Below are 16821 nucleotides of genomic sequence, written 5' to 3'. Positions count from 1 at the left end.
GCGAGGTAATCCTCAGTACTTGTATGATTGACATAAGGTGAACTGCTTGTCGTGTGAGCATATTGTATTGGATGAAATAACTGTTTGACTCAGAGTGTATCCAACCTACTGAATTCGAAGATCACGGCATTTCTAAATCATAATCATATATAAAGGTGGAATAAATCTTTGTTGTGGTTTTGAAGAAATAAATAACAAAACGTATGATTATCTGTGGATATTCGTAATCGAATACAAATTGGATTTGAATTTAGTTTGCCAGGTCCCAGGGCAAACGTGAATGCTAATTTTCCCAAGTTTTGAACGAAGCGGCTAAACACCCACTATAATTTGTGGGCTGCTCGAAGCAAGTGTTTGTGAGATGGAAATTACTGTCTACCCGTGACACTTGACATCCTTATCGACAGGATTTACATTGCTGTCGATAGGGGTAGACTAGTAACTTCAATCAGATGTGACACGATGGCCTCTGAGCCCATTCAAACACGGTGGGCGCCAAACGTGGGCGGCAAAACACATTTGATTCAAGCTCGTCCGAAAGACATGTGTCTCTTCCTCCATTTCCCCATTCATACACGGTGGGCGGCAAAACAAACTCTCCTCATCCGAAATCGATGTAGGCTTATATTTTAAATAGGGGCAGATGTGTAACTTCCATCAGACGTGACACAACCGCCCTACCTGTCAGCCCCGTTCATACACCATGGGCGCCAACCGTAGGTGGCAAAACACCCTCTCCTCGCCCGAAATCGATGTAGGCTAATATTTTAAATAGGGGCAGATTTGTAACTTCCATCAGACGTGACACAACCGCCCTACCTGTCAGCCCCGTTCATACATCGTGGGCGCCAACCGTGGGCGGCAAAACACCCTCTCCTCGCCCGAAATAGTTATCGGCAAATATTTGGGAGATGCGAGATTACCGTCCTATCCCCAACCAACGCGATGTCCGAAATTTTAAACAGGGGATAAGTTTGTAACTTTCCCCCATTTCAGAGAAGCGCGTCCCAAAGTTTGAGATCCCCCCCTCCCCTCCATTTCCCCATTCATACACCGTCGGCGGCACGACAACCTCCGCACTACGGCCAGCCTCCTCCGTCCGCCACCCCATCCTCCACCTTACCGGAGCCGCTACCCCTACCCCGTCGTCCACTGCAAGAGATGGACGTCTCTCATCCACGGCGTTGGACCAGGATCCTTTCATCGCTTCCTCTCGCTTCATCGGCGCCGTCGTCCACCTTGTCGTTGCTGCTCCTACAACCACCTCGTCCACGGCAACATGATATATCCCCCGACCTGGCCGTCTGCCATCTAAAGTCTTCTTCCCCGCCGCTGACAGCCATCGCACCCGCAGCACCCTCAATGTATCAGCATAGGCCTACACGGCATCGCAAGAGAGGTGGTACTCTTCCATATGTGCTTAAGTTATTGATCTCACCCGGAAAATAGATCGTAATTTGTTTACTATACTTTTCTTGTCCGTACCAAATCGTAGTGGCTAGTTGAAAGCAAACATTGGTTGCGAAGTAGCTTTGTCCAGTTTGCACCTTCAGATCCGCCATGGCACGGGCACTATACTCGTAAAGCTTATGGTTTCCCCCCTTTATATTCACTACCATCATCGTAGGTGCTTCGTGTCGTGCTAGCACTGCTCCTCAAGACCTCAACCCAAAGCTTACGTGTTGAAATACGAATCTGATATGATGCTCATATCACCAAAACAGAGAACGTTTAATTGGTCACCTAATGTTCCTATATTCGTTTCGAAAAGCATGTGCGCCACCCACTGGTCTAGCTAGTTCCACTTTCCTGATTTTTCCATTGAGGCTTAGGGTTTTCCCCTTTTATCTACTCTACCATGATCTGCGTAGGTGCTTTCTGTCATACAAGCATTACTCCACCCTTCAAGTTAAACAACACAACACTCAGAATTCGAAAGCTTAGTCGTTCAACTATGATTGTGATATGATACTGATATTAGTTAACTGACACATTTAGTTGGTTAGCTAAAGGTCCCACTTGAGTTTCCAAATGCATGTCGCGACATATAGAGAGACAGCATAATTGCATTTCTTTGTCACTTGTTGACCATACTTTCTTGTCCATACCAAATCTTAGTTGTTATTTCAAAGCAAACATCGGTTGCTAACTACCCTTTGCGCGGTTTGCAGCTTCAGATCTGCCATCCCACTGCCACGGTCAACACTATACTCATCATGCTTATGTTTTCCCCATTTTATGATGACCACAATCAGCCTACGTGGTTCGTGTCGTAATAGCACTGCTCCACCCATCGAGCTAAACAAGCTTAGTTGTACAAATTCATATCTGATATTATTGCTGATATTAGTAAAACTGAGAGATGTTTAATTGGTTAGCTAAATGTTCCTACTTTAGTTTCGAAATGCATGTGAGCCACATATGGAGAGACCGGAAAGAATAGTATTTCTCTGTGCGCTCTGGTTCATCATGGGTGGCCAACCAACATTGTATTAAAAGATTTGTAATATCTTCAATCTGCTTGCTCTTCTGCTCTTCTTTAAGACGATACTCTTCTCTTGCGGTCGACTAGTCAGGTCGAGTTGTTCTCCCTTAGTATATTTTGAATCTGTCAGGTCAGGTCGACTTGTTCTTCTTTACTATATGTTGAAGCTATCATCTGCGAAGTGTCATCACTTCTAGAGCTCTCATATTTTGAGTAGTAGGCCACATTAGATTAATGCACACAACAAATTACAGCATGCATGGCATCTTTTAAAAGAATTGCAGAGATAGCACAAAGGGGTTTACAGGGAGGCAGTATTGGATTAGAATCACTTCTGCATTACAAAGAAAATCTCACTTGTTTTTATGTTTTCATGCATGTCAGATATTGAACATTATCAAAATGAATATGAGAATGGTCGCACGAGAGGAATATTGCGGAATGATCCACTGCCTAACAAACTTGGCATGGTGGAGGATGGCCTATCTTATTCACCCATCAAGGTGCTTGCTCTAACTTTGCAAAGTTGTATTGGTCGCACATATTTTGCTTCTGACCTCTTGCATTACTTCTACTTTGTTACACCATCTGCTTAGTTTAAGCATCATATATGAGTATATGCCATACCTATCCATTTTATGTACCTATTCCATGTGTCTTCACACTATGTTTTTCCAGTCAAATGTTGTTCTTTCGTAATAGGTGTCCAAAAGGAAGAGGGTGAGTGCAGGTCGTCAAGGAGTAAAAACTAGGTATTTGGAAAAGGTAGTGATACCTATTAAATCAGATAGATCAGCAGCCATAGAAAACACAGGCCCAACTGTACCACACTTTACCCCTACTCCAGTGGCCAAACCCCTATTAGAACTGCTGGGAGCCCAGCGTCAGGTACTGTCTATGATATCAATTCAAAATTTGAACTCCTAAATTTCTTCTTGTGCCTTACCTTCTCTCTTGTATGAAAACTAATTTTAGATGAATCTCCTTGCTCAAAGGATCATACGATCTCAAAACAATAATGGGCTCTGTATTGCTCTTGTCAGTACCTCTCTCCCTTTTGCCTTGTAACTCTATACTTAATTAATTGCTATTTGATAATGTATCATCAGTCTGCACCTGAGCTTCATTATCCTCTGTTTCTTCCAACATTATTTGATCTATATTTACTCTTTGCAAAATGTAGAATAATGGCAACGCTTATAAAGAATTTTCTTTGGGGAATTTATTGAATTATCCTTCCATCAACATGGAGAAGGGCTTTGTCCAGCCCGTGTTAACATGTAATGTAAGTTCATCCTTCTCAAGCCTTCAAACTTTGTTCTAGTATAGATTTGGATAGGCATCATTTCCTCCACTGTTGTTTGCTTTGCTGTTTACATCTGATTGGATGTTTGCAACAACTACCAGTTTCAAATTGTAGTTGTAAAAACATGTTCCTTATGCAGAACAGATCCATTTATTTGCTTATATAATTGTGAAACCTGTTACGTGTCTCCTTGTTTCTCTTTCAGACTCGTATCCCTTACGCCAGGCAGAATTTTAGGGAAGATAGTGAGCCAAACCATCTTGAGGACAGCGAGATGACCCCAAGGTCTTGTCTTGATGAAGACAGTGAGTTGAAGCTACTCACCAGCAGGTGTGAGACAACCTCTGTGCAGTCGCTGCCTCAATCAGTTCGACTTCTTCAGTCTCAACTTAAAGTGGAAAGGCTTGCTTCAGCTCAGCTCCGACTTGAAGTCAAAGATGCAATGAAGATGTCAGAGGACTGTCGTGCGCACCATCATGCCTTAAATCTAGTGTTGATGCATTTATCATTGACACAACTGAGGTCTACTCAGCTTCTTCAGCTATTTGGGGGGCGACCTGGCCAGGCCTAGTGCCTTCTAAAGTGCTCTCGGTTTTGTATATTCTTTTGTCGGCGCGTTTATTTGCACTGGTGGCGAACTTTGATGCCCGGTGGATGTAATATGTGTGATAGCCATGATAGCCTAGCGTAAGTTGCTTGCTTATTTATTTCCTTGTTGTCTTGTTTATTTGTTTGCTTCTAGTTATTGCAGTTCTTTTTCCGTGGTTTGCTAGTGGCTGCAATAACCTAATTTTTAAAACTAGGCCACAATAACCATGGGCTAATATTTACTATAGTGACACTGGGCCTCCTACGGGCCGTATGAACAATGGGCCTTCTACGGGCCATAGAAACAATGGGCCTTCTACGGGCCGTATCATCAATGGGCCTTATACGGGCAGTATGATCGATGGCCAAACATGGGTCAATAACAAGCCGCATTATGGTCGTAAACGGGCTAGAGTTGGAATCGTCCGTTCATGGGCCGACCATAACGGGCCATCATTAATAGGTCGTATTTGATGACGCTATGAAAACGGCCCAACGTATTAATGGACCACAAACGGGCCGACTGTAACCACGGGCTGAATTTGGCCCACAAGCAGAAAATGACAGTAACGGGCCGTAAGTAAACGAATGCTGGAAATGAGCCCAAGAATAAATGGGCTCTGAGAAGGCCGAAAGATAATATGGGTTGGAAACGGCCCAACGGAATAATGGGCCGTTAATGGGTATAAAGTGATACACTGTTCATTACGGGCCGGTTTCACCACGGGACGTTAATAGGCCAAGAGTTACATAGGGCCTCATATGGGCCGAAAGACGTCATGGGCCATACATGGGCCAGAAGTGAAAACGGGCTGGAATCATATTGGGTGGCCCAGATGACGCTACTAGGCCTAATTCGGATAGGGCGTAACGGGCTGTAAATGGTCTATATGCGAACAGGCTGTTAACAGGCTTTACATGGGTCGGCCCGCCACCTTTTGACCAAGTCAAACGGGTCGGCCTTTTCACAGGAATGGGCCTCTGTTGGGCTGTGCCACGTGTCGATGTATCATAGGCACCTATCTGACCCACTGACGAGCTAACACGTGTTTCGTCCGGCCAATAAGAATTTTACACGTGGAAATTTCCCACTGGTCGGGGCTGTTAACGGGTTATCGGATTCAAAACCCGACCCGATAGCTTAACGGCGTTCCGTTACGGTGGAAGCCACGTGACGGTCACCCTTGATGAAAGCACTTCTGTGACGCGCGGTTTATCGTCATGGAAGTGGACACTTCCGTGGTGATAATTTTTGTAATGTCATGGAACACTTCTACGACAGCACAGGTATCACTATCTTGATTCTGTTATAAATTTGTCATGGATGTACATGCATGATAAAAAATGTGATCTATTGTGACAAACACGTACCATCACGGAAGTGTATTTTTTTGTAGTGACGGTGGACATGATCTTCGACGACTTGAGGTCTTGGGCCACGGCAAGAGCGTTTGGAGGACAATCTGTATCTGAGTAGTAGAGTAGCATGACGAGTGGAGTGAAGGCTTGGTTAGGATCGGATTGTGACTCTTAACCAGCGGTATTGTAATCTCTTGTACATATTTTTCTTTTTTCTATAAAGCTAAGGTACACCTTTGACGAGTATGGATAGTTTTTTTGCGGGGAGAACTTTCTGAAACAGAATATCCCGACCCCCGCGCCGCTCATCCTGGGCGACACGGGGGAGCCCAACGCTGCCGCCGCCGGTTCCACTCCTCGGAGCCCTCCTCTCCGCCGCTGCCGCTGGCCTCGCCGCGGTGGTGGCGGCCCTCGCCACGGAAGATGGCGTGGGAGTTCTTCTCGGTCAACGACACGCGGAGGCTTCGTGGCTACGGTGCCTCAGCGGCTGATCTCGCGGCGGCGGCTCCTTCTTGGGTTGTGGGGCTTGGATCCGCCCAGATCTAGCCTCCCTTGATGTGGCTGCGTCTCGCCAGCGAGGGCATGGCGAGTCGGCGATCCCAGCATGGTGCTGGCATTGTTCTGCTCCTTCCTCGTCTACAGTTTGGGCGGCCGGTGAAGCTGACCTCCGTGGATATGGGGCCCTGCTACTGGATCCGTTGGTTGTGGTGCCTAGGAGTGCGATTGCGGCGGAGGCCGGTCGTCTTGGGTGCCAGGGTCTGCTTTCGTGGCTATGGGGCCGCGATGGTGGCGGAGCACCGCATTGTTTTGTCAGTATGGATGTACTGCCATTAGGCGGTGATCACTCCGGCCAGTGGCGTCGGCCTTGTCGCAGTCGCCACCGAAAGGTCTTCACGAGAGTTTCATCTCTTCGAATCCGAAGATCCGGTGGTCGACATGGAGGGTGAGATGTAAATTATCGACAATGACTTGACGCAAAGGGATGGTGGTGCAGCCGCGGCACATCACATGTAGCTGCTAGTATCAAGGAAAAGTGGCGCTGACAACACATTAGTGATTTCGATGGTGGTGCTACGAGTACCCAGTCTCAAGCTCCGGGGTGAAAGCCTAAGTCTAACCCGGTAGGGTATACTTGGCAATGGCGATGTTTTCTATCGCTACCTTGTTGAAGGCATTGCTCGGATATGTTGGACTGATTCTTTAGGGTAAAACCTAGATTCTGGTCTTGGATGGTCAGATCCGGTGACAAAAACGCTTCAACGTTGCTCCTTTCTTGAAGGCGTTGCTGTTGAAGAACATCGTTGTCTATGTGGGTCATGAGTTTGGTGGTGCGGATATGGTCAACGTTTGTAGTTTGCCGAGCGCGGATCAGATCGCTTTGGCGTTTTTTTTCTCGTCTACGCAAAGCTTTGGTCATATGTGACTTTGCTATTTGCAGGCGTGTTTGTGTGCGTGTGTTGGTATTGGCTGTGTGCATCTTAGTTATGCAGAGGTCGGGTGTGCTCATTGTGTGTATCTTCTTGATGCTCCTTTTTGAGTCAATAAAATTCACCCTTTGTCGAAAAAACACATTTGACGTACCCTCGGAAAAAAAGTTAGGATAGAGTAGACATAACGATGAAACCGGGATTTGCACCCCGGTACATGGAACTTTCCTTTTTATTGAGAGATTGCCGGTACTTGGAACTTGACACGATTCCGGCCATCCACTACGGAAGACATGCAAGATCCTAGCTGACCCCCTCGAGAAGAAAGGAGAGCAAATCAAGGCAGGCACGCGGGGAAAGGAACAGCAGGAGCGCCGGAGAGACGAGATGACGGTTCGGCTGCCAGATCCACAAGGCAAACAAAAGACGGAGAGTACTCCTGCCAGTAGTACTACTAGTATCCAGCGACAGGGTTCAGCAGCCATGATGATGCGCATGCGTTCCACTCCAGTTGGTGCGTGTTGGCTCTGGCATGGCATCGGGGGCCTTGTGCCAGTTGCCCTGCCACATGCGCCACATGACATGAGCGACAGCATGGTCCATGCCACAAAGGGAATCGGTCCATCATCACCGCCGCTCCCCTCTGCTCTCCAACTGTTGTTGGGTTTGGTGGGCGCTGGCTGGCTTCATCTTCTCGCCGGACAGGACGGTGCCGTCTCTTCTCTTTTCTGGCCTAGACTAGGACAGGAGCATCTATTCTCCGACACTATCCCCGAATACCAGCGGCAGACCACGTGTCACATGGAAGAGGATGTTATTGTTAATCAATTTTAGAAACGGACAGATTAGCATCAGCTCTCCTTTCTTCTTAAACATTTCCAAGTGCTCGATCTGAACCTAAAGGCGAGCTGTGATCGCTCACGCTTCCTGTGACTCAGTATCAACTATCTCATCAAACTTCTATGGCCCCATGGCATGACATACTCCCACAGCTTGCAAAAACGTCTTACTTTGTGGGAGGAAGCAATATCTTTTTTTAAAAAAAGTATAGAAGAACATCCTTTTTTTAAGTCCCAACCAATAAAGAAGCTTCTCATAGCCATGTCACTTTCAACCATACGATCACCTCCTCCAAATGATCTCCATCATTCATCTTTTCATCGGGTGGTAGAAACCCTATCTGTCATTCTCCATCCACACCCTTTCCACTGCACTAATGGCGGATCTAGGATTTTACGCTAGGGTCTGGCAGCTAGATCTTTTTTTTCGTTACCATAAATACAACATGCTAATGTTTAGATATGAAATGTACCAAAAACACAATGCAAATAGATTTATAAGGTCTCACAAGCAACATAAATTCACTGATTATGTCTGAAATTTGCATAGAGGAATATTACATATCCGTGGTAATAAAATATCACAATCTATACCTTACTAATAAAGGAAGGTGTAGAAAAACCCCTGATTTTTCTGGTAATCAACCCTTAGTCCAGTTTTAAGTCAGATTTTCACTTTTGCGTGAAACCCCCTGATATTTGGGTTAATCAACTAGCAGTGCATCTCAAAAAAAATTTAACTATCCATATCTTTTGAACCGGAAATCCAAATTTAACATGTTATATATGAGGATTTGATTAGAAAAATGTGTAACATGAATATGATCTTACTTTACCTATTAACCATTTTTTAAATGCTATATGAGGTGCAAACTTAAGCAACAACATATGATATGTCTTTCTTTCGTACCGGTGTCATCCAGATTGGAAATGAACACCTCAGCAATACCAAATCGGAGACGAAGGAAACCATCTATAACCACGCATGCACGCCTCGTCAAAACCTAGCAGGGGGAAATATGTGGATTACTCATCTTATGCACAGAGAGAGAGAGAGAGACGCCTTAGGGTTGAACACATTCAAAGGAATTGTGATTGTATGAGCATTGGGGCCACCGTCGACGAGGATGGAAAGGAGGATAAGTGGAAATACAGATGGGATGACATGTGTTGAAATAAAGGATGTGGGCCTATTAGGGTCTTGAGTCATGGTTATTCGATTAGGCGTGTGGTATTTTCTCTCTCTCGTTGCAACGCACGGCTCTTTTGCTAGTACTATTACTAGTTCTTGCTCTTCTCCAAATAACGCTTTCTCATGGCCATGAAAGTCTCAATTACATCAGCATCTTTTATCTTGAAGAGAAAATCTCGCTCTATTAATGTGACTAGACAATTATCCAAAAGACTATCACTCATCGTACTCCTCAACTTATGCTTCACTAAATTCATCGCACAAAATGCCCTTTCAACACTTATCGTTGCCACTGGTAGAAGCAATACTAATTTGATAATGGAGTAGACCACATCATAAACAATATATCCCTTTGTTTCTACTATCTTAATAAAGAGCTTGACTATATTGTGTAGGCCTTTAAATTTATCATCTTTCTCATGTCATGAATGTAGTTAACAAGTTGCGTATCGGGTCATATCAAATCAACCTTTAAAATATCTCTATGGTAAACTCTCAAAATAGGCTCTTTCCCCACTTTATAGATAAAGCACTAAACCAAAGTGCACTGCCGAACGATACAATGTAATGAAGAGGCCCTCTGTCGGTGTACACAAACAGGGGTGTCTGTGTTCCCCTGACTTGTGCACAGACCAGTGTGGCTCCCGGGACAGACAGATCTTGCCAGGCATCCCAAGCTCAAGACCAAGTCAAGCAAGCAACTTGAAGATCCACCAGGGAGATCTCCCCTGCCGGGCAGGCAAGGCCGGCAGGGTCGAGATCACGCCTGGGGCCATGGCCAAGACACCCTGGCAGGGTCTCCAAGGCCGCCAAGGCCAAAGCAAAACCCCAAGCTAAAGAACCCAGCAGGCTTCGTGTCGGCAAACCTTTGCCAGAACGCCACTGCTCCACCTCATCAAACACTAGTCACTAATCAGTGTGATGTCAAGCTCTGAGCGGCTAGGTGGATTCTGTCGTGCACGTGGCAACCTCCTGCAGAGGAGATTACCTTTAATGACACCCGTCCCAGAGGCGTGTCATGAAAATAAGAGGTAGCTAGTGAAGGAAATATGCCCTAGAGGCAATAATAAAGTTGTTATTTATATTTCCTTATATCATGATAAATGTTTATTATTCATGCTAGAATTGTATTAACCGGAAACTTAGTACATGTGTGAATACATAGACAAACAGAGTGTCCCTAGTATGCCTCTACTTGACCAGCTTGTTAATCAAAGATGGTGAAGTTTCCTGACCATGAACATGTGTTGTCATTTGATGAACGGGATCAGATCATTAAAGAATGATGTGATGGACAAGACCCATCCGTTAGCTTATCATAATGATCGTTTAGTTTTATTGCTATTGCTTACTTCATGACTTATACATGTTCCTCTGACTATGAGATTATGCAACTCCCAAATACCGGAGGAACACCTTGTGTGCTATCAAACGTCACAATGTAACTGGGTGATTATAAATACTAATAGAGTGCCCGTGCGTTGCTACAGGCAACAACGTACAAATAATGAAATATGATAGATAATGTTAATGGAACATTTGATAATGGCAACATTTTGTTCTCAGCACACCGCAAGCTTAGTGTTTGACCTCAAGGGGTTCCATAACCAAATTTATCCAAAGAGGATGACAACATGACCTGCATTCTCCATTTCAGTGTTGTCAACATAAGGAGACCTATCTGCCTAATAGTATTTGACTCAAACACAAACTTCATATCGTAGACTCTCCTTTTAAGACCAAACTTCATATCGTAGACTCTCCTTTAAGATTGCTCCATGTCATCATGAGGGCCTCAGAGACTTGATCTGCTTTAATGTACCCACCATCCAAGTGTTCCACCTCTCAGGAGCAATTGTCCTATTGTAAAACAACTGTTAGTTGTTTCATCTTCTCAGATAGTCCCACGAATCCACTTGTCGGACAGTCCAATCAATCCAAAAGAAAGAAAAATCATTTCATAATTAGTGAACAGTTACAGTGGAAAAAGACAAACAACAATAGGATCTTAAAAAAACTCCATGCACAAATTTTTATAACTGCAGATCCTCTCCCATTCTCCACATTCGTTTACGAAAGAAATTCAAAAGTACCAATCCAAACAATTGGAGTCCAAAAGAACTGGATCATCCTACATCTTTGGCCAAACTGCCTGGTTGCAGTTGAGATAATGACTTTCTCAAAATGACAGATCCTCCAAATGTGATAAAAAAAAGTAGGGTAATTTTGTCAACTGAAGACGGCCAGGGCTTAAACCCACATTTCCGGCATGCTAACTTTTAGTTCTAATAAAAAAGAATATAACAAAGGACACAATAAAAGCGGCAAAAGTATGGCGCATAAAACTCCACGGCAAAACCTTTTATACTGATATCCAAAGTTGTGTCATGAATTATGTGTTCTTTGTGTTGTTCTTTTTAAAACTACACGCTCGCAAGAAAGTACTAAAAAAATATCAGTAAATACATACCTTGAAACATAAGGGTCTATTCATTACATTTTTTCACATGCAATGACTAATAGCAGTAACATAACAGTGTAAGTACCAAGCAATTTACCTCTAGTCTTTTTGACAACCATGTCAGTTCCTTCAGGTCAAACACGCTGGATAGGATTAGCTTCGGTACAAAAAAAATCGAATCTGGGAAGTTAAAATTCTAATATAGTGCAACTAACAAGAGCTTGTGTACCGTGCTGGATAGGTTTACCTACATCGAAATATTAATTCTCTCGTATTACTCAAGGATGTAACTTATTAGCTTCTACCAATGTCTAGAATCAGCATCCGTCCTTGATTTATTAGGATTAACACTTTTACTGGATGATGTGGCCAATGTGTCATCTAATATTTAATATTGTTGATCTGTATAATTACTTAAAGAGAACAAACAAACATTCTGCGTATGTATCACTGAATTTGCATATTATTATCTCTACATACTAAGAAACCCCGTACGAGTTCAACATAGAGACACATAAAAAATAGAGAATTATGTTTAGGATTGGCCAAAGAACAAGCAACAGTATAGTGCATCCCATGTCAATTTCCACACTACCAATGCCGAAATAAGTCGAATCCATGTTTTGCAAACAATGAAGTCGCACCCATGGTTTACAAACAATTTTAAAAATATAAAGAGGCATCCGAGTTGGCAAGTAACATCCATTCAAAAAAGTATGCTTTTCAATGACAATCACCTCCACAGGCAAAACTACAAAATGAAATTTGTTGCATCTTTGTTAAACCATCAGATGTATACGAACGGAATCGATCGCGTGTTTGGAGAGGAGTTTGCTAGGGTTTTGATCCACAGAAGCAACGCGGAGGGAAAAAGGGACACGTGTGTCATTAAGGGTTTCTATATTGCAACCATGGCGGGCTAACGAGACGAGCCCGGCGGCGTCCTTGGGAGGCCAGGAGCTCCATGCCCTCCATGATGCCGCTTGCGTAGGTCGAGTAGGTGGCGTCAAATGGCTAGGTCACCCGCATCGGTGCTTGAATCGCCGTCGTTGAGCTGCATGTTCATCCACATGTCATTGTTGGCATGGCGCACAAGCAAGTTTGCTCACAATGCAATAACTGGGTACTATGGAAGCAGCGTACCTATTTATTCCCTATAATCATTTCCCTTGCTTGTAGACTATCTGAATCATTTATACAGAAGCTACAAATGTTGGTGCAAGCTAGCCATCATCTTCATGAGTCGACCCCAAAAAGCATCCCAAAGCTAACTGTTGGGTCGATCGTATTATCCCTAAAATGTCATTACAAGAAATAAAGTGAATTTCAACTAAAAGCCCGACGGTAGGACGATTAGCTAAAGTAAGTAATGCACATGCAACATCCAAGGTAAATCTCTGGCCTCAAACCTTGGGTTTCCTGTGTGTTATAACAAAATATAGTATTCACACTTAAATACTTTTAGAGGGTGTAGATGAGTATAAATCTAGTATTTGGCCCCCTCAAGTCTAGATGTTTTATCATTTGCCCCCCCTGAACTTCCTCTCTAGCTCCATCAGTGGCTTGGTTTCACATAACTGGAAACCATTGCGTGGAAACCATTTTTAAACAGCATCGACTCTACAAATATAACACATTTTGTCACTGGGCACTCCTGAATCAGAAGGCACAGGCGTGGAGCACACGACGCAATATAGCAGAGGAGAATGAAGTACCTGAAACTTCCACACCACATTAAGTTTTGTGGGATTCTTGTCTGGGTGAAACAACTTGGCGTATAGAAACCCAAGTATAGCTAAATTAGTACCAATGAGGCCATGCACATATAGCCAGAATTTGATAGAAGGATCACGCACCTTGTGAGCATACACCATTCCTCCAGCCACTTGTAATGCCATCATGGAGCACACGAGCTGGGCAGTTCAGATGTATCCGCTGTTGTCTTGGTCAAATGCGTGGAAGGCCTCGGCGACCTGCTAGTGGTCGACGGAGATGGAGGGACAAGGTTAGAGGAGAAGTTGCGAAGGAGAGGGCGACCCCGTCGAACTTGACGGTGCATTTACCATCACCAAGCTGATCTCGTCCCGTGCGCACAGACCCCGAGCGAGTGGAGCAGCGCGATTATCTCGAGCCTGCTTATCTTGCCGCCGCCGTCGACGATGAGCAGGCTATACAGGGCAAACGTTTGATCAACGCAGGCAACACTAATGTGCTAATGGTTCAAGGCAGCAGCCATTAATCATTCATATACATGTGTTCGTGCCTACACAGGTAGGAGTAGGACATCTGATAGGTGTGTTCATGCCTGCACAGGCAGGACATCTGACAGTGAAAAAGAAAAGCTGAGTAGTGAAAAACATCGGAAATACAATGTTCACTGAACGACGATTACCAACGGAGAAGAAATCAATGAAAAACTTACCAGCCAGAACAGCAACACCCCACGCGTCTGCGCCAGGGCTCGACGAGGAGGGGATGTGCAGCTGTGGAGCACGCATCCAGCACGGCACTATGGGGTCGAGGAGCATGAGTCCATATCGATGAAGGGCAGGATGCGGGGAAGCAAGCATTGGCGAGGCGCGGTCATGGAGGCCAATCGGCGGCCGAGGAGTGGTGGATCCCGACATCCGGTTGCCCCGTGGACAGTGGTGGAGGCCGGATCCCATCGGGAGGGAGGATACGGGGTCAACGGCGGATTGATCTGAGTGGAGACCGCGGACATCGCAGCGCGAGTGGAGACTGTGGTAGGCGGCGTCGCAGATCGGGAGGCTGCGACAGCCATGGCGTCCGTGGGGAACGGTGGCAGAGGATAAATGGGTGGGGTGTGATCGTGGGAAGGATTAGGTTTTGTCACGCAGTTTTTTTTGTTTTTTCTACCGGCTCCCACGGGAATAAAAATCAGGTGGGGTGAGGCGAGGGAGTTCCGATCGATGGGGAGGCGAGGGAGGACGAATGAACGAACGACGTACGAGCTGCTCCAATAGGAGTAGAGATGCTCTATAGGTGTTTCCGATAGTGTTTGTTGAGTTGGCATAGATCGAGATTAGGATTTGTCACTTTGCGTATCGGAGAGGTATCTCTGGGCCCTCTCGGTAATGCACATCACTATGAGCCTTGCAAGCAATGTGACTAATGATTTAGTTACAAAATGATGCATTACGGAACGAGTAAAGAGACTTGCCGGTAACAAGATTGAACTAGGCATGATGATACCGACGATCGAATCTTGGGCAAGTAACATACCGATGACAAAGGGAATAACGTATGTTGTTATGCGGTTTGACCGATAAAGATCTTCGTAGAATATGTAGGAGCCAATATTAGCATCCAGGTTCCGCTATTGGTTATTGACCGGAGATGTGTCTCGGTCATATCTACATAGTTCTCGAACCCGTAGGGTCCGCACGCTTAACGTTCGATGATGATTTGTATTATGAGTTATGTGATTTGATGAACAAAATTTGTTCGAAGTCCCAGATAAGATCACGGACGTGACGAGGAGTCTCGAAATGGTCGAGAGATAAATGTCGTGGTTCAAAGATTGACAGTAGAATGGGGGTAGGTATGAGGAGGCAAGATCCTAGCTATGGAGTAGTTGTACACACGAGTTTTACGAGTTTGGGCCCTTCTCGGAAGAAGTAATAGCCCTACGTCTTGGTTCCCTGAGGCGGTCGACTGGATTATATGTGTGTGTGAGTTTACAAAAGATGCGAACTCATGTGCCTGTGGAGGGGGTGGCTTATATAGAGTGCGCCAGGACCCCAGCCGGCCCACGTTACAAAGGGTTTAAGGTACATTAAAGGGAAGACGTTACTGGTAACGCTAGTAAATAAAGAGACATAATGACCATTAAAGCTATGAGGTGAGGTCCGACCGTTGTGGTCTGGAGCGACCTTAGACCTTCTGGTGGTCGAGTGACAGTCTCTGCGGTCGAGTGACTTCAAGTCTTCCGAGTGGAAGTCCTCATGGTCGAGTGGATAATGACTCCTCTTCGAATACTTCTGGTTTTAAGGTGACGTCCTAGGGGAGGGTGTCTAGGTCAGGCCTATGACCCTACCCTAGGTACATATCTTCATTATTAGCCCCCGAATGGTTCAGGGTTCGAGTGGAGAAGGAGTTGATAACCTCTCTGATTCAGCTTTTGCGCTTCGGAAATGTCTTGTCTAGAGGTCGAATGAACATCCATGATGACTTCAACTGATTGTTCAATCGCCTTGATCCATTCTTGGTTTTGTCAAGTGAACTTTCATTGTTAAGCTTCGAGTGTTGATATGGGAAAAATCCTCCGTCTGACGGGTTGTTCTGCTATCTGCGGATTTCGTGGGATTCGAATTTTGGGAAACACGCCAGGCGGAGGAGGCCGCAGTAATCGGGACGGATTAGGCAGGCCGCCTCGATCACCGCGCCACCTTTTTTGCCACGTATCGCGTGCGCGACTGTTGTGGGATTTGATCGGATCGCCTGGGGCCACGAGTCAGCCACTCAGAAATGACTTCATATAAGGCGTCGGACGGGGGTTTTCGCATAGTGTGTTCCCATTCTTCCCCTTCCTCCTTTGTTTTCTCCATCGCAACTGCCTCCATTCTCAGCGTCGTCGCTTCGTTCGAACTCGATCCGCTGCCATGGGGAAGGAGAAGATGGTGGTGTTAGAGCGTGCGAAGAAGGCGACAGCGAAGGCGAAGGGGAAGAAGTCCGGCCGGGGTGGATCTTCTTCGAGGTCGGCTTGCCGCCGGGCTGAATCCAGGGCGACTGGATTCGCTCGACGATCCGCCAGGACGACATCGACAACCTGGTCGAGGGGGGGATTGATTCCCCACGAATCGGCGCGACTGCTGGGGAACGAGACCGAGCCGCAGCCACAGGAGGGTGAGCGCGTCCTCCTCGCTACTCACGTCGACCGGGGGTTTTCCTTGCCTCCCCACCCTTTCTTTCGAGGTTTCTTGAACTTCTTCAGGGCGCAACTCCACCACTTCACCCCGAACACCATCGTGTATCTTGCTGCTTTTGTGTCCATGTGCGAGAGCTTCCTGGACTATAGGCCACACTGGGGGCTCTTCGAGCACATATTCACCTGCCGTTCTCAGTCGGTCAAGAAGGCCAACCCGAGTGACGAGAGAACGCAAGTGATTCAGACGTGCGGGGGTCTTTGGATCCAAATGAGGAG

The 16821-nt window shown here is 45.6% G+C and overlaps 1 long non-coding RNA gene across 9 annotated transcripts; it reads right to left on the bottom strand.

Moving 5' to 3' along the window:
• Nucleotides 1–10718: 10718 nt before the first annotated feature.
• On the bottom strand, nucleotides 10719–14573 carry LOC119302352. Of its 9 annotated transcripts, none has more exons than XR_005147503.1 (5): nucleotides 14080–14567; nucleotides 13514–13979; nucleotides 13373–13426; nucleotides 12801–12951; nucleotides 10740–12711 (listed from the first exon to the last, which is right to left on the bottom strand). It is a non-coding gene; the product is annotated as an uncharacterized LOC119302352 (long non-coding RNA). The 9 variants fall into 9 exon arrangements; XR_005147504.1 differs by lacking the exon at nucleotides 13373–13426 and having other exon boundaries at nucleotides 13514–13630; nucleotides 13721–13979; nucleotides 14080–14552; XR_005147505.1 differs by having other exon boundaries at nucleotides 10719–12711; nucleotides 12801–13825; nucleotides 13909–13979; nucleotides 14080–14573.
• Between the last annotated feature and the right edge of the window lie 2248 nt (nucleotides 14574–16821).

The sequence above is a fragment of the Triticum dicoccoides genome, chromosome 5A (assembly GCF_002162155.2).
Source record: "Triticum dicoccoides isolate Atlit2015 ecotype Zavitan chromosome 5A, WEW_v2.0, whole genome shotgun sequence".
Lineage (NCBI taxonomy): Eukaryota > Viridiplantae > Streptophyta > Magnoliopsida > Poales > Poaceae > Triticum > Triticum dicoccoides.
This window is presented reverse-complemented; position numbering and strand designations above follow the sequence as displayed.